Here is a 22,943-nt window from a genome sequence, read left to right as displayed (position 1 = left end):
AATCTGCTTTTTTAAAAAAGCTCTGATGCCATCATAGGAAAAAATATTTTCCCTTAGGTTTGTGTATTATATATTGTTCCTAGTTCAAATTACTTGAGGGGATAGAGGCGTACCACAATTTTTTTTGCCTTTTTTAAATTAATAAACTTTACTTTTTAGAGCAGTTTTAGGTTCACAGCACAACTGAACGGAAAGTACAGAGTTCTGTCCCTGTCCTCACACAAGCATAACTTCCCCCACTATCAAAATCCCCCACCAGAGTGGTACATTGGTTACAATCCACGAACATACATTGATACATCATCACCCAAAGTCCATACTTTCCTTTAGACTCCTTCTTGGTGTTGCACACTGAGTATGGACAGATCTCTCATGACACGTATCCACCATTGTGGTATTGTGCAGAAGAGTTGCACTACCTTAAAAATCCTGTGTTCTGCCTATTCACCCCACTCCCCGCTAACCCCTAGCAATCTTTAATCTTTTCACTGTCTCCAAAGTTTTGCCTTTTCCAGAATGTCATATAGTTGGAATCATACAGTATGTAGCCTTTTATAGATTGGCTTCCTTTACCTAGTAACATGGATTTAAGTTTCCTCCATATCTTTTCACGGCTTAATGGCTCATTTCTTTTTAGAAGTAATAATATTCCATTGTCTAAATGTACCATAATTTATTGATCCATTCGGCCACTGAAGGGGATCTTAGGTGCTTCCAGGTTCTGACAGCTATGAAAAAGCTATTATAAACATCCATGTGCAGGTTCTTATGTGGACATAAGTTTTCAATTCATTTGGGTAAATACTATGGAGTGTGATTGCTGGATCATACAGTAAAAGTCTGTTTAGCTTCGTAAGAAAATGCAAACTGTCTTTCAAAGTGGCTGCACCAACTTGGCATTTGCACTGGCAACGAATGAGTATTCCTGTTGCTCCACACGCTCACCAGCATTTGGTGCTGTCAGTGTTGGGGATTTTGGTCCTTCTAATAGGTGTGTGGTAGGACCTCACTGTTATTTTAATTTGCAGTTCCCTAATGACATATGTTACTGAATATCTTTTCATATGCTTACTTGCCATCTGCATATCTTCTTTGATGAGATTGCTCTTTAGAATATCAATTTTAGATCTTTCTTCTTTTCTAACGTATGCATTCAATGCTATAAATTTCCCTCTAGGGGCACCTGGGTGGCACAGCGGTTGGGCACCTGCCTTCGGCTCAGGGCGTGATCCCGGCGTTGTGAGATCGAGCCCCACATCAGGCTCTTCCGCTGTGAGCCTGCTTCTTCCTCTCCCACTCCCCCTGCTTGTGTTCCTTCTCTCGCTGGCTGTCTCTATCTCTGTCGAATAAATAAATAAAATCTTTTTAAAAAATTTCCCTCTAAACTTTCACTGCATCCCGCAAAATTTGGTAAATTGTGGTCTCACTTCTATTTAGTTCAAAATAGTTCTTAATTTCTCTTGAGATTTCTTTGTCATTTAGAAATGTGTTGTAGTCTGAACACAGACATAGTACGATTTATATTCTGTTGAATTTGTTAATTCAATGTGTGGTTTTTAGCCCAGAATGTGGTCTATTTTGATGAGTGTGCCATGCGAGCTTGAGAAGAAATGTAACCTATTGTTGGATGAAGTAGTCTACAGATACCAGTTTTATCCAATTGATTGGTGGTGTTGTTGAGTTCACCTCTATCCCTGGATCCTGAGATCATGACCTGAGCTGAAATCAAGATTTAATTAATCTTGATTAATTAGCCAGTTGCTTAACCAACTAAGCCACCCAGGCACCCCCTCTCAACACTTTAAATACTTCACTCATCTTGCTTGCTTGCTTTCTGAGAAGATAATGTAGTTTTTACCTTCATTTCTCTTTAAATAAGAGTTTTGTTTTGTTTCCCTTCTGGCTTCTTTCAAGATTTTTTTCTTTATCTTTGATTTTCCAATGTTTGAATATGATATACCTAGGTATGGTTTTTTTTTTTTTTTTTTTTTTTTTTTTTTTGGTCATTTATCCTGCTTGGTGTTCTCTGAGCTTCCTGGGGGTTGGGGTCTGACATGAATTTAGGGAAATTCTCAATCATCATTGCTTTAAATATTGCTTCTGTCCCTTTTTCTCTGTTCCTTCTAATACTCTCATTACATGTATGTTAAACTTTTTGTAATTGTCCCACAGTTCTTGGATATTCTATTCTGGGTTTTGGTTTCGGATTTGTTTTGGGGTTTGTTTTGTTTTGTTTTGTTTTCAGTCTTTTGTTCTCTCTGCTTTTCAGTGTTGGAAGTTTCTATTGTCATATCCTCAGGCTCAGAGATTCTTTCCTCAGCCGTGTGCTGTCTACTAATGAGCCCATCAGAGAGACATTCTTCATTTCTGTTACAGTGTTTTCTTTATTGCTAGCATTTCATTTCATTCTTTCTTAAAATTTTTTTTTCTGTTTACATTTCTGTTCTTGAATGTTGTATACTTTTTCCATTAAAGCCCTTGGCATATCAATCATAGCTTTTAAAAATTCCTGGTCTGATAATTCCAACATTCCTACCATATCTCCTTCTGGTTCTGGTACCTGTTTGGTTTCTTCAAGCTATGTTTTCTGCCTGTTGAGTATGCTCGTAACTTTTGTCGTTGTCGAAAGGCAGGCATGATGCACTGTGTAAAAGGAATTGCAATAAATGGGCCCTTAGTAACGTGGTGGTGAGGGGTAGGTGGCAGGAATAAATTCTACAATCCTACAATTAGGTCTCAGGGTTCAGTGAGCCTGTGCCCCGGGACTGTGAACTTTCCCCACGCTGCTCAGCTCCTGCCCCCATCTTAGGTGGAGCAGGATGGCTGGAAGGGCTGGAGTTATGTATTTCCCTTCCCCCAGGCAGGTTAGGTAGGCTCTGATAAAACCCCAGGAGGTTAAGCTCTGGTAAAATAGTTTATCCCGAGGACAGGCACTGTTAAGAACAACAGAATGCTCTCACATATTTCAAAATGGCTCCTTTTTCGCCTCCACCTGCCAAAAGTATGAGTACTTTTCTCCGATATTTACTCTGGGGATCTGCTGGAGCTCCTGAACGTAAAAGTCACAAAAATAGTGCCTCCTCCGCCCCACGAATGGGTCCCCTGGAGTTTTGAACTCTCAGAGTTGACCACACTGAGCCTCCAGCGATTTGTCCTTTACAGTTCAGGATTTTCTACCATGGAACTGCTTCCCAAGGCAATCTCGGCTCCTGAAAGTTGTAATTCTCCGTATCCACCTGTCTGTCCTCCCAATTCTGGGAACAGCAGTTTGCTCTGTGACCTCACTTCTTTGACAGATCTAAGAAAATCTGTTGATTTCTCAGTTTGTTCAGCTTTGTACTTGTGGTTAAGGGCAGAGCGGCAATTTCTAAGCTCCTTACATGCTGGAATTAGAAGCTGGAAGTCCCTCACCATGATTTTTTCAAGACTGAGGTTCTCTAAAAGGTTTTACTCTGCTCTCGGTGAACTGAATTTCAGTTAACATGTGTCAAGCACCAATCCATGAGCCAGATGTGTGGCAAATACTTTCACACGCATTATCTCATTAAGTCCTCACAACAGCCCTGAGAGGTGGGTATTAAAATTATCCCCATTTTACAGATGAGGAAGTGGATACTGGAAAAATTTTAATCAGTTGACAAGATTACACAAGTGGAAAGTAGAGATAATACTAAAACCCAGGTCTTCTTCTAACTCCAAGGCCAGGGACTTACCTTTGAAAAATGAAAAGTCTTAAATGATTTCCTGCTCCTCTTCCTCCTCTCTCTAGAACCTTCGCGTATGTTTGGGTTGGCATGGAGGTGTGGGCATTGGGAAAGCTGAGGTCCACCCACTGAATCAATGCCATAGCAGAGGCTTGAGCAACTACACGGCGAATGTAATTCAGGTTTACTCTGACCTCCCAAAATGTACTGCAGAATTAGTAGACAATTGTCACTGTCCAATTTCAGCAAGCAGTTCTCCCATTTCATTTTTGACTGTATAGACCAGAGGTTCTCAACCAGGGTCCACAGATTCCTCAAGGGTCCTCAGGGGCTTCAAGAGGTTTGTGAATCTCTTGAAATCACGTCCCATTTTGTAGGTGTGAGAAAACGTGAATTCTTCAAGGAGAGGGTTTTTCCTCTTTCGTTAAACTCTCAAAGCTTTCTCCAACACAAACGAGATTAAAAGATAATCAATACAGGCTTTGTCCAAGGTGAGTTTGTTTTTCAATTTCCTAACTCCAGCCCAGGGAAAGGACCAGATACAAGTAAGGAATGCAGCAATTCGTATCAGGAAATAATAATCACACTAATACTTCAGTAATTACTTTTTTCCTCTGTGCTGATAGAGACACAGATCTGGCTTTGGTAAAACCAGAAAAAAGAAACCCCAACAATTTGTGCTGAGACCAAGAGGATGCATCTGTTTCCGGAATCAACCAGATCAAATGAGCCCTGCATCAAACGCCGCCTGTGCGGAGACTTTATTTTCTTCCAAAGAAGGATGAAGCACTGACACAAAGGGGGTGGGGGAAATATGCCCAAGCCAAAGGAAAATACAAGCTCTACTCTGGGCTAATGCCAAGGATTTCTTGATATGGCGCCTTCTCCAAACTAAATTTCACTCCTAACAAGTATCATTACTAAAGTGCCTGTAAAGTAACTCCACTCTCTGGGATCTTTATACAACGGGAGGCTTTGGCTCCGTCTGACTTGTTTCAGTCAGTGCTACATTGCATATTTGCCACCCACTCCAGCATCTTCCCCACTCTCCTCATACCTGTCACGATCAGATCATGCTTAATTTTTTTTAAAGATTTTATTTATTTATTTTAGAGAGGGACAGGACGTGTGGGAGGGGCACAGGGAGAGGGAGAGACAAAATCTCAAGCAGACTCCATGCTGAGTGAGGATCCTGATGCAGGGTTCGATCCTAGGTCCCTGAGATCATGACCTGAGCTGAAACCAAGAGTCAGATGCTTAACTCACTGTGCCACCCAGGTGACCCAAGCCATGCCTAATTCTTTGCCAATGTTCTCAGTTGCCTCTGCACCTTTGCATTTGCTCTTCCCTCCCATTTGTTGTTCCCTCTACTTGAAATGCACTTCAGGGGCACCTGGGTGGCTCAGCCATTAAGCGTCTACCTTCGGCTCCGGTCATGATCCCAGGGTTCTGGGGTAGAGCCCTGCATGAGGCTCCCTGCTCAGCGGGAAGCCTGCTTCTCCCTCTCACACTCCCCTTGCCTGTGTTCCCTCTCTCGCTGTCTCTCTCTGTCAAATAAATAAATAAAATCTTAAAAAAGAAAAATGAAATGCACTTCAACCCCCCTGGCTATCTCCTCCTCAGCCCAAGGGACGTTTCTTCTAGACAGTTTTCTTCAACCCTTTAGGAAGAATTGTCTGCCCTCGATACCTCCATAGTTCCTGTGCTTACACTTTCCCTACCACCCAGGAGGGCAGGAGAGGGGTCTTTCGCCTGGGACCTCAAGGTGCACCTTACATGTAATAAGCTTTACTGAATATGTGTGAAATGAATGAGCAGTCAATTTCCCACCAGTGCCTAAATAAGGAGCAGTAAGTAATAGACTCTTGCGTAAATATTCTGCTGTTGAAAGTAATAGAAAAAATGTTCTTTTTTTTTCCCCTCTTGGAACCTGGGGGTTTTAGAAATACTGACCTCTCAATATCAAAAAGTTCAAGTTAACACACCTGCCCATATCAAAGATGCTGTAAGAAAAAAAGAAATGATTACATAATCTGACTTATTATAAGAAAACAGATTGTGTAAGACACTTAGAAAAAAGAAAAAGAAAAGTTTTGGATTTTAGCCTCAAAAATATATTTTCTTTTTTCTGAGGACATTACTGTGATGTTTGGGGTAAATGGCCACCATTGAACATTTCTTTAAATCTTCTGCATGGGACATATAAATTGCTTTAAGTATCTGGTTTTCCAAGAAGCTGAATCAGAGCTGTTTATTTAGTCATAATGATGTTCAGCTCTATGTTCGAGAAATCTGGTTGCAAAAGAGAGAACTATAAAAAGCATTTAACTCCCTTCCTCTAAGAAAGATAATGTGTGGAGAGAAAGAAGGAAAATGAACCAGAGATCAATGACTTCAGTAATTACATCTGATTGGGAAGACCTGAGCCTGGTCTCTGATTGCTTCATGACTTAAGGCAAATGAAATTAATTTAATCCCCACAAAAAGAAAGACTCTAATCCATATTCTTGAAAGAAGAGAAGAGCTGCTCTCTTTCCTGCAGGCAGGTAGCTGCATAAAATGACCAGCCCATGCTAGGATTCTGATTCTTTTTTCATGCTGACATGGTATAAGATCGTAAGTTTTTAGAGTTAAAAGGGACTTGGAAGATCAATTACTCCAGCTATCACCCATACCCATCCTGATTGGACTCATAGCGCTCTGTCATATCTCGGAGAGCACACAGGTGGAATCCAACCTGGAATAGACTTCTCTCAGAAGAATGTGGTCCTCTGAATATTTGCCCCAAGGATCATCTGGTCGAAATGCCTTCATTTCTCTCACAAGGAGGACGCTGTCTAAATATAGGCTCCCCACAGATACGCCCATTGCCTTATGATGAACAAAGTGTGTTCTCATCACAGCATCTAATTCAATAAAGAATGATCCAATGGCTCTCCGGGGTCACCCAGCTTGTTAATGGTGGAAACTGGACCAGAATTCCTGGTATAATTCTCTTTCCCCTTCACCACGATACTTATTATCCCAAAATGCTGCTTGTACAGTCCTGAGCAGGAGGGTTTGGCCATATCAATGAGAGAATATGGAGGCAACTTTCAAATTCTGCTCTTTTACAATGAATTCACAAATCCCTTCATGAGGTGGGCACATAGTGCACAGCCCTGAAACAAGGAAATGTGAAAGAGGTGTCTCAAGGCTGAGGAGAAACTGGTAACAACAAAGCTGGTGGTGTTTTGCCTTATTCTAAAGCACTTCACAGAATTAGAGGGGAGGATGTACTGCGAGAAACATTTCTCAAATTTCAATGTGCCTAGAGGCACCTCAGGATGGTGGTACATGCAGACTCTGATCCACAAAGTCTGGGGTGGGGCCTGAGATCGTGCATTTCTAATATTCTTTCAGGGTTTCCCAATGCTGCTGGTCCAGGGGCACACCGTGAGGAGCTAGTTGTAAGGAAGAACATCCGTCTGGGCAGCAGAAGGCTTGCATCCAAATCTCAGCTGTGCATTTATAAGCCATGAAAACTTGGGCAAGTCTCACTCTAAGTCTGTGTCCTCACCTGAAAAGCGGGGGTTCTAACCACATCGCTAGAGTTATCAAGAGCCTTGAGGCTGTCCTCTGTCATCCCTTTACTGGGGCTCTATCCTAAGCATGTGCGCACACAGATGTGCAAGAATATTTCAGCCATCAAAGGTGTTTATCACAATATTTTTTATAATAGTGAAAAACAAGAAGAAACCTAAATAGCCAAAATTAGGGAAACGTTTTGGTAAGCTAGGATGTATCCACTGAATTGAATATTAAGTAGCCATTTAAAATCATATTTAGAGAGAAGACACAAGAATATGGGAAAATGTTCATGCACTAACACACTAAAGTTTTTAAGCCAAAATACAAACCTGTATGTACAGAATAATCTCCACACTAAATATATGAAATCCCCACCTTTGTTGACTCACAGGGACACTGAGAATAAAATGAGAGGAATTGATAACTCAGTGTATAACTAGGAGGCATTATTGTGACTCTTTTCTAATGGCACTGAGAAAATCCAGGTCAGGTCTCATTGTGTGCTTTGGCAACCTGCCCTAATTCTGCAACATAACATTTCCTAGAAGGGCCAGCTCCCATCTGAACATTCCCTCTCTGCAGGAAGAATTCATTCTGACTATGCTCTAAAATATGACTGTAAGGAGCAAAGAAGGTGCATTTCCTGTGTATGTTGTTACCTTTGTGAAAGAGGAATGAGGGGACAATTTTTTTAAGAGTTTTCTGGTACAAACTATTTAAAAGATAAGGTTCGAGGGGTAGAAGCTGATTTTAAGATCAAACTTGGGTTTGCATCTCAGATTTGTCATTTATTGGTTGTGAGACCTTGAATCCCTCAAACACCCATTTCTCTGAACTTCAATTTTCAAATCTACAAAACAGCTCTCACAGTATTCATCTCCTATAAAGTGGTTTGAGGAGTAAGTGAAGTAATTCATGGAAAGTGCCTAGTATAGTGTCTGGTACATAGTGGATTCTCAAGAAGGCATGGCTAATTGTGGAAGACAGGCCCTGAGGTGGCCCCTAGGCTCACACCTTGTGTAGGTACAGGTGGGATATTTGACTGGCTGGTAACCACTAGAATGTGAGTGCAAATGTGCAAATGAGATTAGAGGTACAATTATATACATAAGGCTCCGTCCTGCTAGCACACACCAGAGAGATTCACTGTCCACTGCTGGCTTGCAAGAGGTAAGCTGCCATGTTGCAAGAGGGAATTTAGAGAGGGCCACACAGTGAGGAATTGTGGGAACTGTGGGCCACCTCTGGTAGCTAAGAGTGGCCCCTGGCTTAGAGCCAGCAAGAAAACAGAGACCTCAGTCATACAACCAAAAGGAAATGAGTTCTGAATAATCTTGGAAATTAATTCTTCACCGCTGGAGCCTCTGCAGATTCCAATGCAGCCCAGCTGCCACCCTGATTACTGCCTGATGAGATCCTGAGCAGAGGACCCAGCTAAGCCATGCCAGACTCCAGACCGCGAGATAATACACGTGCTGTCTTAAGCCTCTAGATTTGTGGTAGTTAGTTACACAGCAATACAAAACCAACACGCTCATATAAAGTAGATAACTAACACTTATCTTTTGCCCACTGCAATGAACCAGCTCACTTCCTTCTCACCAATGTTTACTAAGCAGTCCCTATTCTGTTGGAGCTGAATCTTGGAATAGGGGATAGAACCTACCCTTGGTGACCTGAAAGTCATTAGAGGAGACAGAGGGAAAAAATCACAATAAAGGGCAGTAAGTGCTATGATCAAGAGAGTTGAGCTTCACAGTGGAACAGTTCAGCTAGATCACGAGGNCAGAGCAGAGTTTATTTTAAAATCTTAGACATGGGGGGTGGGGAGTGCCTGGCTATCTCAGTCGGTGGAATGTGTGATTCTTGATCTCGGGGTTGTAAGTTTGAGTCCACATTGAGTGTACAGATTACTTAAAAATGAAATCTAAAAATAAAATAAAATCTAAAACAGCAACAAAAAAATGTAGACATGGGGCAACCCCAGAACTGTCCACTGCATCAGTGGAACCAAATGCAGGCTCCCNTACCCAACGCACTCTTTATGATGCCTTCACAGCAATTTGATTCCATCAGTGAGAGTCTCGACCCCAGATACCCTTGGCTCTCACTAACTCAACAAGCAGGCCATACATTCTGTCTTTGATGCTAGGCAAACCTAGTATGGTTTTGATTAGATAATTCTAATCAATAAAGGTGTGCCAAAAGTGGGTGCTGGTCTTTCCTAACAACATCCCCAAATTTGGCCATAGTTAGGTATGTTTTACTTCCTACTATCTCACCCCACATTATTTGTACATCTCAGGATCCATGGAGGCCAATGAGGAAGAACTCCTGCAACTTTCCCCTCTTCTGCACTCCTTCCTGCAAGAGGGGGAAAAGATCAGCCGAGAGCAGAGTTTATTTTAAAATCTTAGACATGGGGGGTGGGGAGTGCCTGGCTATCTCAGTCGGTGGAATGTGTGATTCTTGATCTCGGGGTTGTAAGTTTGAGTCCACATTGAGTGTACAGATTACTTAAAAATGAAATCTAAAAATAAAATAAAATCTAAAACAACAACAAAAAAATGTAGACATGGGGCAACCCCAGAACTGTCCACTGCATCAGTGGAACCAAATGCAGGCTCCCTCACACAGAGCTATAACCCAGTACTGCACACACTCAAGTGTCATTAGGGAATGAGCAGCCCCCAGAATCGTCCGCCTCTCACCTATTCAACTTGGCTGCCTACAACGCTGTGGTTAACATGTATGTGTATGGTTTCATATATATACACACATATAATATATACACCTATTCACACACATATAATGAATTGAATTAAAACTAATTTCTGAAATTTTGCTTCCAGTTTCAGGTGATAGGGATGAAAGTTACTGCATCTTTACATGATCTGGTAAGACTGAGAGTCTAAAGGGGTTGGGTATTTTTTCATTTAATAAACCTTCATCAAGATGTCTAGACATCCAGTTCCTTTGAGCAGTGAATAACATGCTCAGCTATATATGGCAACCTTAGATGCAGGAAACTCGAAGATGCCCTTGAGGAGCCCATCTGGTTGGGGAAAGAATAGGGAAACACACATGATATCGTAACAGTGACATAATAACGTGATGTTCAAATACTATGAGAGGAGGAAGTGATCAAGGATAAGGAGGCATGAAAACATGGGGCCGGTTTAGGGATCACCGAATCTGCCTGGGCTGAAGGGGGAAGGAACTTTATTCTTCTGCTTCTGCACCAGTGGTTGTCAAGCCTAGAAGGTAATCTAAATCCCTTCAGGAGCACTGAAGTATTCAGCCATTAATAAATGAGGAAACCAGGCCCCAGGTGGCACAGTTGGTTGGGCGCCTGACTCTTGGTTTCAGCTCAGATCGTGATCTCCGGGTTGTGAGATCGAGCCTCACGTGGGGCTCCGGGCTCAGCACAGAGTCTGCATGAGATTCTCTTTCCCTCTGCCCCTCCCCGCCCACCCCTCCCATGCACGAGCTCTCTCTCTCTCCCTCAAATAAATACATGAATCTTTAGGGGCACCTGGGGGGCTCATTCGGTTAAGCATCTGCCTTCAGCTCAGGCCCTGGGATGGAGCCCGACATTGGCTCTCTGCTCAGCCAGGAGCCTGCTTCCCCCTCTCCCTCTGCTACTCCCCCTGCTTGTGCTTGCTTTCTCTCTCTCTCTCTCTCTCAAATAAATAAATAAAATCTTTAAAAATAAATAAACAAATCTTTTTTTTAAAGGAGGAAATCATGCCACTTGTAACAACATGAGCTAATATTATGCTAAGTGAAATAACTCAGGCAAAGGAAAACAAATACTGAATGATCTCACTTATATGTGGAACCTAAAGAAAAGCCAAAACAAACTCAGAAAAAGAAATCAGATTTGAGGTTACAGGGGGTGCAGGGGAGACAAGATAAAGGTGGTCAAAAGACATAAACTTCAAGTTACAAGATAAATAAGTGTCGGTGGTGTAACGTACAACAGAACGACTATAGTTCACACTGTTGTATCCTATATAGGAAAGTTCAGGGAGCAAATCCCAAGAGTTCTCATCACAAGGGAGAATATATATATGTATACATTTGTATCTATATAAGAGTTGTAACTAAACTTATCATAGGAATCATTTCACAATATATCTAAGTCAGATCATTATGCTGTAAACTTATACACTGCTGTATGTCAGTTATAGCTCAATGAAACTGGAAGAAATAAAAGCAGTGATTTAAAACTAAAAATGAGGGCTGCCTGGGTGACTCAGTCAGTTAAGCATACGACTTGATTTCAGCTGAGGTCGTGATCTCTGGGTCATGAGATCGAGCCCCCTCTCGGGCTTTGTGCTCAGTGCACAGTCAGCTTGAGATTCTCTTTCTCCCTCTCCCTCTTCCCCTCCCCCTCTCACACGTGCTCTCTCTCTCAAATAAATAAATAAAATCTTAAGAAAAAAAACAAAAAACTAAAGATGAGGGGTACCTGGCTGGCTCCATTGGTGGAGCATGCAACTTTGATCTCAGGGTTGGGAGTTGGAGCCCCACACTGGGCGTAGAGATTACATTTTGTAAAAAACTAAAAATGAGAAAAGAGAAAGGAAATGACCCCCCATGCTCACCCATCTGGGTGGAGCTTAAGCATCCGCTGTGTACTAAGTTCCCCCAGGTGATGCCAATGCTTTGCTGGTTAGGAACCACAGGTGTGAACCGAGCCCCCACCCAGCACCCAGTTTCTCGTGGTGAAATCGTAGTGTTCAGAACTTTCTCCCTACAATAAAAGGGAAGTGAAAGTTCTGTGGTCACTAGAACTGACAGCCCAGGTGAAATTTCAGTTCTGCTTTAGAAAGAGAAAAGCACCTGAGGCCTGAGGTGACCCGTCCATCTAATGGGCTAGCTACATGGGACGTTTAAGAACTTTCCATCCACTGATACAGCAGCTACAAGGATGCAGGGAGAGGGAAGGGGCAGCCTGGCCAAGAAAGCAGCCTATGGGCAGGAATCCTGATGAGGAACCTGTTCTGGTGCCTGTGAACCTGACGATGAGGCCACACCCACCAAAGGACTCTTCCTTGGTTATGACCTGTGTGTTTGGGAAATTCAGCGCTGGCTACCCGGTTGAGAGATAAAGCATGTTCCTAGGACACCAGCAAGGCAGGCACACACACAAACACACACACACACACACACACACACACACACACACACGCAAAATAAGAGGGGAAAATCTGCTTTTTTAAAAAAGCTCTGATGCCATCATAGGAAAAAATATTTCCCCTTAGGTTTGTGTATTATATATTGTTCCTAGTTCAAATTACTTGAGGGGATAGAGGCGTACCACAATTTTTTTTGCCTTTTTTAAATTAATAAACTTTACTTTTTAGAGCAGTTTTAGGTTCACAGCACAACTGAACGGAAAGTACAGAGTTCTGTCCCTGTCCTCACACAAGCATAACTTCCCCCACTATCAAAATCCCCCACCAGAGTGGTACATTGGTTACAATCCACGAACATACATTGATACATCATCACCCAAAGTCCATACTTTCCTTTAGACTCCTTCTTGGTGTTGCACACTGAGTATGGACAGATCTCTCATGACACGTATCCACCATTGTGGTATTGTGCAGAAGAGTTGCACTACCTTAAAAATCCTGTGTTCTGCCTATTCACCCCACTCCCCGCTAACCCCTAGCAATCTTTAATCTTTTCACTGTCTCCAAAGTTTTGCCTTTTCCAGAATGTCATATAGTTGGAATCATACAGTATGTAGCCTTTTATAGATTGGCTTCCTTTACCTAGTAACATGGATTTAAGTTTCCTCCATATCTTTTCACGGCTTAATGGCTCATTTCTTTTTAGAAGTAATAATATTCCATTGTCTAAATGTACCATAATTTATTGATCCATTCGGCCACTGAAGGGGATCTTAGGTGCTTCCAGGTTCTGACAGCTATGAAAAAGCTATTATAAACATCCATGTGCAGGTTCTTATGTGGACATAAGTTTTCAATTCATTTGGGTAAATACTATGGAGTGTGATTGCTGGATCATACAGTAAAAGTCTGTTTAGCTTCGTAAGAAAATGCAAACTGTCTTTCAAAGTGGCTGCACCAACTTGGCATTTGCACTGGCAACGAATGAGTATTCCTGTTGCTCCACACGCTCACCAGCATTTGGTGCTGTCAGTGTTGGGGATTTTGGTCCTTCTAATAGGTGTGTGGTAGGACCTCACTGTTATTTTAATTTGCAGTTCCCTAATGACATATGTTACTGAATATCTTTTCATATGCTTACTTGCCATCTGCATATCTTCTTTGATGAGATTGCTCTTTAGAATATCAATTTTAGATCTTTCTTCTTTTCTAACGTATGCATTCAATGCTATAAATTTCCCTCTAGGGGCACCTGGGTGGCACAGCGGTTGGGCACCTGCCTTCGGCTCAGGGCGTGATCCCGGCGTTGTGAGATCGAGCCCCACATCAGGCTCTTCCGCTGTGAGCCTGCTTCTTCCTCTCCCACTCCCCCTGCTTGTGTTCCTTCTCTCGCTGGCTGTCTCTATCTCTGTCGAATAAATAAATAAAATCTTTTTAAAAAATTTCCCTCTAAACTTTCACTGCATCCCGCAAAATTTGGTAAATTGTGGTCTCACTTCTATTTAGTTCAAAATAGTTCTTAATTTCTCTTGAGATTTCTTTGTCATTTAGAAATGTGTTGTAGTCTGAACACAGACATAGTACGATTTATATTCTGTTGAATTTGTTAATTCAATGTGTGGTTTTTAGCCCAGAATGTGGTCTATTTTGATGAGTGTGCCATGCGAGCTTGAGAAGAAATGTAACCTATTGTTGGATGAAGTAGTCTACAGATACCAGTTTTATCCAATTGATTGGTGGTGTTGTTGAGTTCACCTCTATCCCTGGATCCTGAGATCATGACCTGAGCTGAAATCAAGATTTAATTAATCTTGATTAATTAGCCAGTTGCTTAACCAACTAAGCCACCCAGGCACCCCCTCTCAACACTTTAAATACTTCACTCATCTTGCTTGCTTGCTTTCTGAGAAGATAATGTAGTTTTTACCTTCATTTCTCTTTAAATAAGAGTTTTGTTTTGTTTCCCTTCTGGCTTCTTTCAAGATTTTTTTCTTTATCTTTGATTTTCCAATGTTTGAATATGATATACCTAGGTATAGTTTTTTTTTTTTTTTTTTTTTTTTTTTTGTTTTTNTTTTTTTTTTTTTTTTTTTGGTCATTTATCCTGCTTGGTGTTCTCTGAGCTTCCTGGGGGTTGGGGTCTGACATGAATTTAGGGAAATTCTCAATCATCATTGCTTTAAATATTGCTTCTGTCCCTTTTTCTCTGTTCCTTCTAATACTCTCATTACATGTATGTTAAACTTTTTGTAATTGTCCCACAGTTCTTGGATATTCTATTCTGGGTTTTGGTTTCGGATTTGTTTTGGGGTTTGTTTTGTTTTGTTTTGTTTTCAGTCTTTTGTTCTCTCTGCTTTTCAGTGTTGGAAGTTTCTATTGTCATATCCTCAGGCTCAGAGATTCTTTCCTCAGCCGTGTGCTGTCTACTAATGAGCCCATCAGAGAGACATTCTTCATTTCTGTTACAGTGTTTTCTTTATTGCTAGCATTTCATTTCATTCTTTCTTAAAATTTTTTTTTCTGTTTACATTTCTGTTCTTGAATGTCGTATACTTTTTCCATTAAAGCCCTTGGCATATCAATCATAGCTTTTAAAAATTCCTGGTCTGATAATTCCAACATTCCTACCATATCTCCTTCTGGTTCTGGTACCTGTTTGGTTTCTTCAAGCTATGTTTTCTGCCTGTTGAGTATGCTCGTAACTTTTGTCGTTGTCGAAAGGCAGGCATGATGCACTGTGTAAAAGGAATTGCAATAAATGGGCCCTTAGTAACGTGGTGGTGAGGGGTAGGTGGCAGGAATAAATTCTACAATCCTACAATTAGGTCTCAGGGTTCAGTGAGCCTGTGCCCCGGGACTGTGAACTTTCCCCACGCTGCTCAGCTCCTGCCCCCATCTTAGGTGGAGCAGGATGGCTGGAAGGGCTGGAGTTATGTATTTCCCTTCCCCCAGGCAGGTTAGGTAGGCTCTGATAAAACCCCAGGAGGTTAAGCTCTGGTAAAATAGTTTATCCCGAGGACAGGCACTGTTAAGAACAACAGAATGCTCTCACATATTTCAAAATGGCTCCTTTTTCGCCTCCACCTGCCAAAAGTATGAGTACTTTTCTCCGATATTTACTCTGGGGATCTGCTGGAGCTCCTGAACGTAAAAGTCACAAAAATAGTGCCTCCTCCGCCCCACGAATGGGTCCCCTGGAGTTTTGAACTCTCAGAGTTGACCACACTGAGCCTCCAGCGATTTGTCCTTTACAGTTCAGGATTTTCTACCATGGAACTGCTTCCCAAGGCAATCTCGGCTCCTGAAAGTTGTAATTCTCCGTATCCACCTGTCTGTCCTCCCAATTCTGGGAACAGCAGTTTGCTCTGTGACCTCACTTCTTTGACAGATCTAAGAAAATCTGTTGATTTCTCAGTTTGTTCAGCTTTGTACTTGTGGTTAAGGGCAGAGCGGCAATTTCTAAGCTCCTTACATGCTGGAATTAGAAGCTGGAAGTCCCTCACCATGATTTTTTCAAGACTGAGGTTCTCTAAAAGGTTTTACTCTGCTCTCGGTGAACTGAATTTCAGTTAACATGTGTCAAGCACCAATCCATGAGCCAGATGTGTGGCAAATACTTTCACACGCATTATCTCATTAAGTCCTCACAACAGCCCTGAGAGGTGGGTATTAAAATTATCCCCATTTTACAGATGAGGAAGTGGATACTGGAAAAATTTTAATCAGTTGACAAGATTACACAAGTGGAAAGTAGAGATAATACTAAAACCCAGGTCTTCTTCTAACTCCAAGGCCAGGGACTTACCTTTGAAAAATGAAAAGTCTTAAATGATTTCCTGCTCCTCTTCCTCCTCTCTCTAGAACCTTCGCGTATGTTTGGGTTGGCATGGAGGTGTGGGCATTGGGAAAGCTGAGGTCCACCCACTGAATCAATGCCATAGCAGAGGCTTGAGCAACTACACGGCGAATGTAATTCAGGTTTACTCTGACCTCCCAAAATGTACTGCAGAATTAGTAGACAATTGTCACTGTCCAATTTCAGCAAGCAGTTCTCCCATTTCATTTTTGACTGTATAGACCAGAGGTTCTCAACCAGGGTCCACAGATTCCTCAAGGGTCCTCAGGGGCTTCAAGAGGTTTGTGAATCTCTTGAAATCACGTCCCATTTTGTAGGTGTGAGAAAACGTGAATTCTTCAAGGAGAGGGTTTTTCCTCTTTCGTTAAACTCTCAAAGCTTTCTCCAACACAAACGAGATTAAAAGATAATCAATACAGGCTTTGTCCAAGGTGAGTTTGTTTTTCAATTTCCTAACTCCAGCCCAGGGAAAGGACCAGATACAAGTAAGGAATGCAGCAATTCGTATCAGGAAATAATAATCACACTAATACTTCAGTAATTACTTTTTTCCTCTGTGCTGATAGAGACACAGATCTGGCTTTGGTAAAACCAGAAAAAAGAAACCCCAACAATTTGTGCTGAGACCAAGAGGATGCATCTGTTTCCGGAATCAACCAGATCAAATGAGCCCTGCATCAAACGCCGCCTGTGCGGAGACTTTATTTTCTTCCAAAGAAGGATGAAGCACTGACACAAAGGGGGTGGGGGAAATATGCCCAAGCCAAAGGAAAATACAAGCTCTACTCTGGGCTAATGCCAAGGATTTCTTGATATGGCGCCTTCTCCAAACTAAATTTCACTCCTAACAAGTATCATTACTAAAGTGCCTGTAAAGTAACTCCACTCTCTGGGATCTTTATACAACGGGAGGCTTTGGCTCCGTCTGACTTGTTTCAGTCAGTGCTACATTGCATATTTGCCACCCACTCCAGCATCTTCCCCACTCTCCTCATACCTGTCACGATCAGATCATGCTTAATTTTTTTTAAAGATTTTATTTATTTATTTTAGAGAGGGACAGGACGTGTGGGAGGGGCACAGGGAGAGGGAGAGACAAAATCTCAAGCAGACTCCATGCTGAGTGAGGATCCTGATGCAGGGTTCGATCCTAGGTCCCTGAGATCATGACCTGAGCTGAAACCAAGAGTCAGATGCTTAACTCACTGTGCCACCCAGGTGACCCAAGCCATGCCTAATTCTTTGCCAATGTTCTCAGTTGCCTCTGCACCTTTGCATTTGCTCTTCCCTCCCATTTGTTGTTCCCTCTACTTGAAATGCACTTCAGGGGCACCTGGGTGGCTCAGCCATTAAGCGTCTACCTTCGGCTCCGGTCATGATCCCAGGGTTCTGGGGTAGAGCCCTGCATGAGGCTCCCTGCTCAGCGGGAAGCCTGCTTCTCCCTCTCACACTCCCCTTGCCTGTGTTCCCTCTCTCGCTGTCTCTCTCTGTCAAATAAATAAATAAAATCTTAAAAAAGAAAAATGAAATGCACTTCAACCCCCCTGGCTATCTCCTCCTCAGCCCAAGGGACGTTTCTTCTAGACAGTTTTCTTCAACCCTTTAGGAAGAATTGTCTGCCCTCGATACCTCCATAGTTCCTGTGCTTACACTTTCCCTACCACCCAGGAGGGCAGGAGAGGGGTCTTTCGCCTGGGACCTCAAGGTGCACCTTACATGTAATAAGCTTTACTGAATATGTGTGAAATGAATGAGCAGTCAATTTCCCACCAGTGCCTAAATAAGGAGCAGTAAGTAATAGACTCTTGCGTAAATATTCTGCTGTTGAAAGTAATAGAAAAAATGTTCTTTTTTTTTCCCCTCTTGGAACCTGGGGGTTTTAGAAATACTGACCTCTCAATATCAAAAAGTTCAAGTTAACACACCTGCCCATATCAAAGATGCTGTAAGAAAAAAAGAAATGATTACATAATCTGACTTATTATAAGAAAACAGATTGTGTAAGACACTTAGAAAAAAGAAAAAGAAAAGTTTTGGATTTTAGCCTCAAAAATATATTTTCTTTTTTCTGAGGACATTACTGTGATGTTTGGGGTAAATGGCCACCATTGAACATTTCTTTAAATCTTCTGCATGGGACATATAAATTGCTTTAAGTATCTGGTTTTCCAAGAAGCTGAATCAGAGCTGTTTATTTAGTCATAATGATGTTCAGCTCTATGTTCGAGAAATCTGGTTGCAAAAGAGAGAACTATAAAAAGCATTTAACTCCCTTCCTCTAAGAAAGATAATGTGTGGAGAGAAAGAAGGAAAATGAACCAGAGATCAATGACTTCAGTAATTACATCTGATTGGGAAGACCTGAGCCTGGTCTCTGATTGCTTCATGACTTAAGGCAAATGAAATTAATTTAATCCCCACAAAAAGAAAGACTCTAATCCATATTCTTGAAAGAAGAGAAGAGCTGCTCTCTTTCCTGCAGGCAGGTAGCTGCATAAAATGACCAGCCCATGCTAGGATTCTGATTCTTTTTTCATGCTGACATGGTATAAGATCGTAAGTTTTTAGAGTTAAAAGGGACTTGGAAGATCAATTACTCCAGCTATCACCCATACCCATCCTGATTGGACTCATAGCGCTCTGTCATATCTCGGAGAGCACACAGGTGGAATCCAACCTGGAATAGACTTCTCTCAGAAGAATGTGGTCCTCTGAATATTTGCCCCAAGGATCATCTGGTCGAAATGCCTTCATTTCTCTCACAAGGAGGACGCTGTCTAAATATAGGCTCCCCACAGATACGCCCATTGCCTTATGATGAACAAAGTGTGTTCTCATCACAGCATCTAATTCAATAAAGAATGATCCAATGGCTCTCCGGGGTCACCCAGCTTGTTAATGGTGGAAACTGGACCAGAATTCCTGGTATAATTCTCTTTCCCCTTCACCACGATACTTATTATCCCAAAATGCTGCTTGTACAGTCCTGAGCAGGAGGGTTTGGCCATATCAATGAGAGAATATGGAGGCAACTTTCAAATTCTGCTCTTTTACAATGAATTCACAAATCCCTTCATGAGGTGGGCACATAGTGCACAGCCCTGAAACAAGGAAATGTGAAAGAGGTGTCTCAAGGCTGAGGAGAAACTGGTAACAACAAAGCTGGTGGTGTTTTGCCTTATTCTAAAGCACTTCACAGAATTAGAGGGGAGGATGTACTGCGAGAAACATTTCTCAAATTTCAATGTGCCTAGAGGCACCTCAGGATGGTGGTACATGCAGACTCTGATCCACAAAGTCTGGGGTGGGGCCTGAGATCGTGCATTTCTAATATTCTTTCAGGGTTTCCCAATGCTGCTGGTCCAGGGGCACACCGTGAGGAGCTAGTTGTAAGGAAGAACATCCGTCTGGGCAGCAGAAGGCTTGCATCCAAATCTCAGCTGTGCATTTATAAGCCATGAAAACTTGGGCAAGTCTCACTCTAAGTCTGTGTCCTCACCTGAAAAGCGGGGGTTCTAACCACATCGCTAGAGTTATCAAGAGCCTTGAGGCTGTCCTCTGTCATCCCTTTACTGGGGCTCTATCCTAAGCATGTGCGCACACAGATGTGCAAGAATATTTCAGCCATCAAAGGTGTTTATCACAATATTTTTTATAATAGTGAAAAACAAGAAGAAACCTAAATAGCCAAAATTAGGGAAACGTTTTGGTAAGCTAGGATGTATCCACTGAATTGAATATTAAGTAGCCATTTAAAATCATATTTAGAGAGAAGACACAAGAATATGGGAAAATGTTCATGCACTAACACACTAAAGTTTTTAAGCCAAAATACAAACCTGTATGTACAGAATAATCTCCACACTAAATATATGAAATCCCCACCTTTGTTGACTCACAGGGACACTGAGAATAAAATGAGAGGAATTGATAACTCAGTGTATAACTAGGAGGCATTATTGTGACTCTTTTCTAATGGCACTGAGAAAATCCAGGTCAGGTCTCATTGTGTGCTTTGGCAACCTGCCCTAATTCTGCAACATAACATTTCCTAGAAGGGCCAGCTCCCATCTGAACATTCCCTCTCTGCAGGAAGAATTCATTCTGACTATGCTCTAAAATATGACTGTAAGGAGCAAAGAAGGTGCATTTCCTGTGTATGTTGTTACCTTTGTGAAAGAGGAATGAGGGGACAATTTTTTTAAGAGTTTTCTGGTACAAACTATTTAAAAGATAAGGTTCGAGGGGTAGAAGCTGATTTTAAGATCAAACTTGGGTTTGCATCTCAGATTTGTCATTTATTGGTTGTGAGACCTTGAATCCCTCAAACACCCATTTCTCTGAACTTCAATTTTCAAATCTACAAAACAGCTCTCACAGTATTCATCTCCTATAAAGTGGTTTGAGGAGTAAGTGAAGTAATTCATGGAAAGTGCCTAGTATAGTGTCTGGTACATAGTGGATTCTCAAGAAGGCATGGCTAATTGTGGAAGACAGGCCCTGAGGTGGCCCCTAGGCTCACACCTTGTGTAGGTACAGGTGGGATATTTGACTGGCTGGTAACCACTAGAATGTGAGTGCAAATGTGCAAATGAGATTAGAGGTACAATTATATACATAAGGCTCCGTCCTGCTAGCACACACCAGAGAGATTCACTGTCCACTGCTGGCTTGCAAGAGGTAAGCTGCCATGTTGCAAGAGGGAATTTAGAGAGGGCCACACAGTGAGGAATTGTGGGAACTGTGGGCCACCTCTGGTAGCTAAGAGTGGCCCCTGGCTTAGAGCCAGCAAGAAAACAGAGACCTCAGTCATACAACCAAAAGGAAATGAGTTCTGAATAATCTTGGAAATTAATTCTTCACCGCTGGAGCCTCTGCAGATTCCAATGCAGCCCAGCTGCCACCCTGATTACTGCCTGATGAGATCCTGAGCAGAGGACCCAGCTAAGCCATGCCAGACTCCAGACCGCGAGATAATACACGTGCTGTCTTAAGCCTCTAGATTTGTGGTAGTTAGTTACACAGCAATACAAAACCAACACGCTCATATAAAGTAGATAACTAACACTTATCTTTTGCCCACTGCAATGAACCAGCTCACTTCCTTCTCACCAATGTTTACTAAGCAGTCCCTATTCTGTTGGAGCTGAATCTTGGAATAGGGGATAGAACCTACCCTTGGTGACCTGAAAGTCATTAGAGGAGACAGAGGGAAAAAATCACAATAAAGGGCAGTAAGTGCTATGATCAAGAGAGTTGAGCTTCACAGTGGAACAGTTCAGCTAGATCACGAGGGATCTGGCTGAATTTGGAATCAGCCAGGCAGAGAGGAGGAGGAAAGAAAGGTATTCCAGACTGATGGACTGGCACAGCCAAAAGCATGGGCGTGAGAAGTTGCACACTGTACCTCAGGAAAACCAAGTGGTCGACAAGGAATTTTCACCAGATAAAAGTACCCCCAGCTAATAAATGAGGAAGGAATTATAGATTTAGAATATCACTGTTCTGTAACCTTAAGCCCCTGATGAAATAATAGATCTAGGCAATGATCGTTAATGTCTGCTCAGAGAGAAACAACCAGACATCAAGTCCTTTTATACTGTGGTAAAAATCGCGTAACATTAAATTCACCTTTTTAACCATTTTAAAGTGTACAATTCAGGGGCATTTACTGCATTCACAATATTGTGCAACCATCACCACTATCTAGATCTAGAACATTTTCATCTCCCCAAAAGGAAACCCCACACCCATTAAGCAGTTGCTCCCCATTCCTCCCCTCCTCCAGCCCATGGCAACCACTAACCTGCTTTCTGTCCCTATGAATTTGTCTATTCTGCATATTTCACATAAATGGGAAAATCACGCAATACGTGGCTTTTATGTCTGGCTTATTTAGCACATTTTCAAGATTCAACCATGCTGTAGCATGCGTCAGTACTTTATTCCTTTTTATGGCTGAATAATAGTTCATAGTATGGATATGCCATGTTTTGGTTATTCATCTACTATTTGATGAACATTGGGGTTGTTTCCACCTTTTGGGTTTTGTGTATAATGCTACAATGAACATTTGTGTGCAACTGTTTGTTTGAATACCTGTTTTCCCCTCTTTTGAGTCTACGCCTTGGAGGAGAATTGCAGGGTCATATGATAATTCTACATTGAACCTACTGAAAAACTGCCAAACTGCTTTTCACTACTGCTGAGCCATTCTACATTCCCACCAGCCATAGATGAGTGCTGAAGCTCCCCCACATCCTTGTCAACACTTAGGTTCTGGTTTTTGTTTGTCTGGCCATCGCAGTGGTGTGAAGTGATATTACCAAGTGCCTTTGGTGGAAGTACACCTGTGAAGTATTCTTGACAAGGTTGAACTGACTTAGATGGAGCCCCTAGGGCTGTGCTGTGCAAAAAAAAAAAAAAAAAACAAGTAACTACTGGCCACAAGCAGCTATTCACACTTGAAGTGCAGACTAGCAACATTTCAAGTGCTAATAGCTACTTCTCGTGGCCAGCAGTTACTGTTTTTTGCACAGCACAGATGTACAGGAAGTATACAGCACATGCTGGATTCTGAGGCTTAGCATGAAAAAGAATGTAAAATATTTCTTTAATCATCTTTTATATATACTACATGCTGAACTGTTCGTATTTTGGTTATATTGG

At 42.0% G+C, this 22,943-nt stretch overlaps 2 long non-coding RNA genes across 4 annotated transcripts in view; both read right to left on the bottom strand.

The window, feature by feature from the left end:
* Positions 1 to 22,943, bottom strand: part of LOC105241934 — a 75,334-nt gene that overhangs the window by 40,617 nt on the left and 11,774 nt on the right. The window lies entirely within an intron of this gene.
* LOC117796825 lies at positions 1,971 to 4,888 on the bottom strand. The gene is made up of 2 exons (XR_004621530.1): positions 3,714 to 4,888; positions 1,971 to 2,643 (listed from the first exon to the last, which is right to left on the bottom strand). It is a non-coding gene; the product is annotated as an uncharacterized LOC117796825 (long non-coding RNA).

The sequence above is a fragment of the Ailuropoda melanoleuca genome, chromosome 16, assembly GCF_002007445.2.
Source record: "Ailuropoda melanoleuca isolate Jingjing chromosome 16, ASM200744v2, whole genome shotgun sequence".
NCBI lineage: Eukaryota > Metazoa > Chordata > Mammalia > Carnivora > Ursidae > Ailuropoda > Ailuropoda melanoleuca.
Note: the sequence above shows the minus strand (reverse complement) of the source record. Positions and strands in the feature narration are given on the sequence as shown.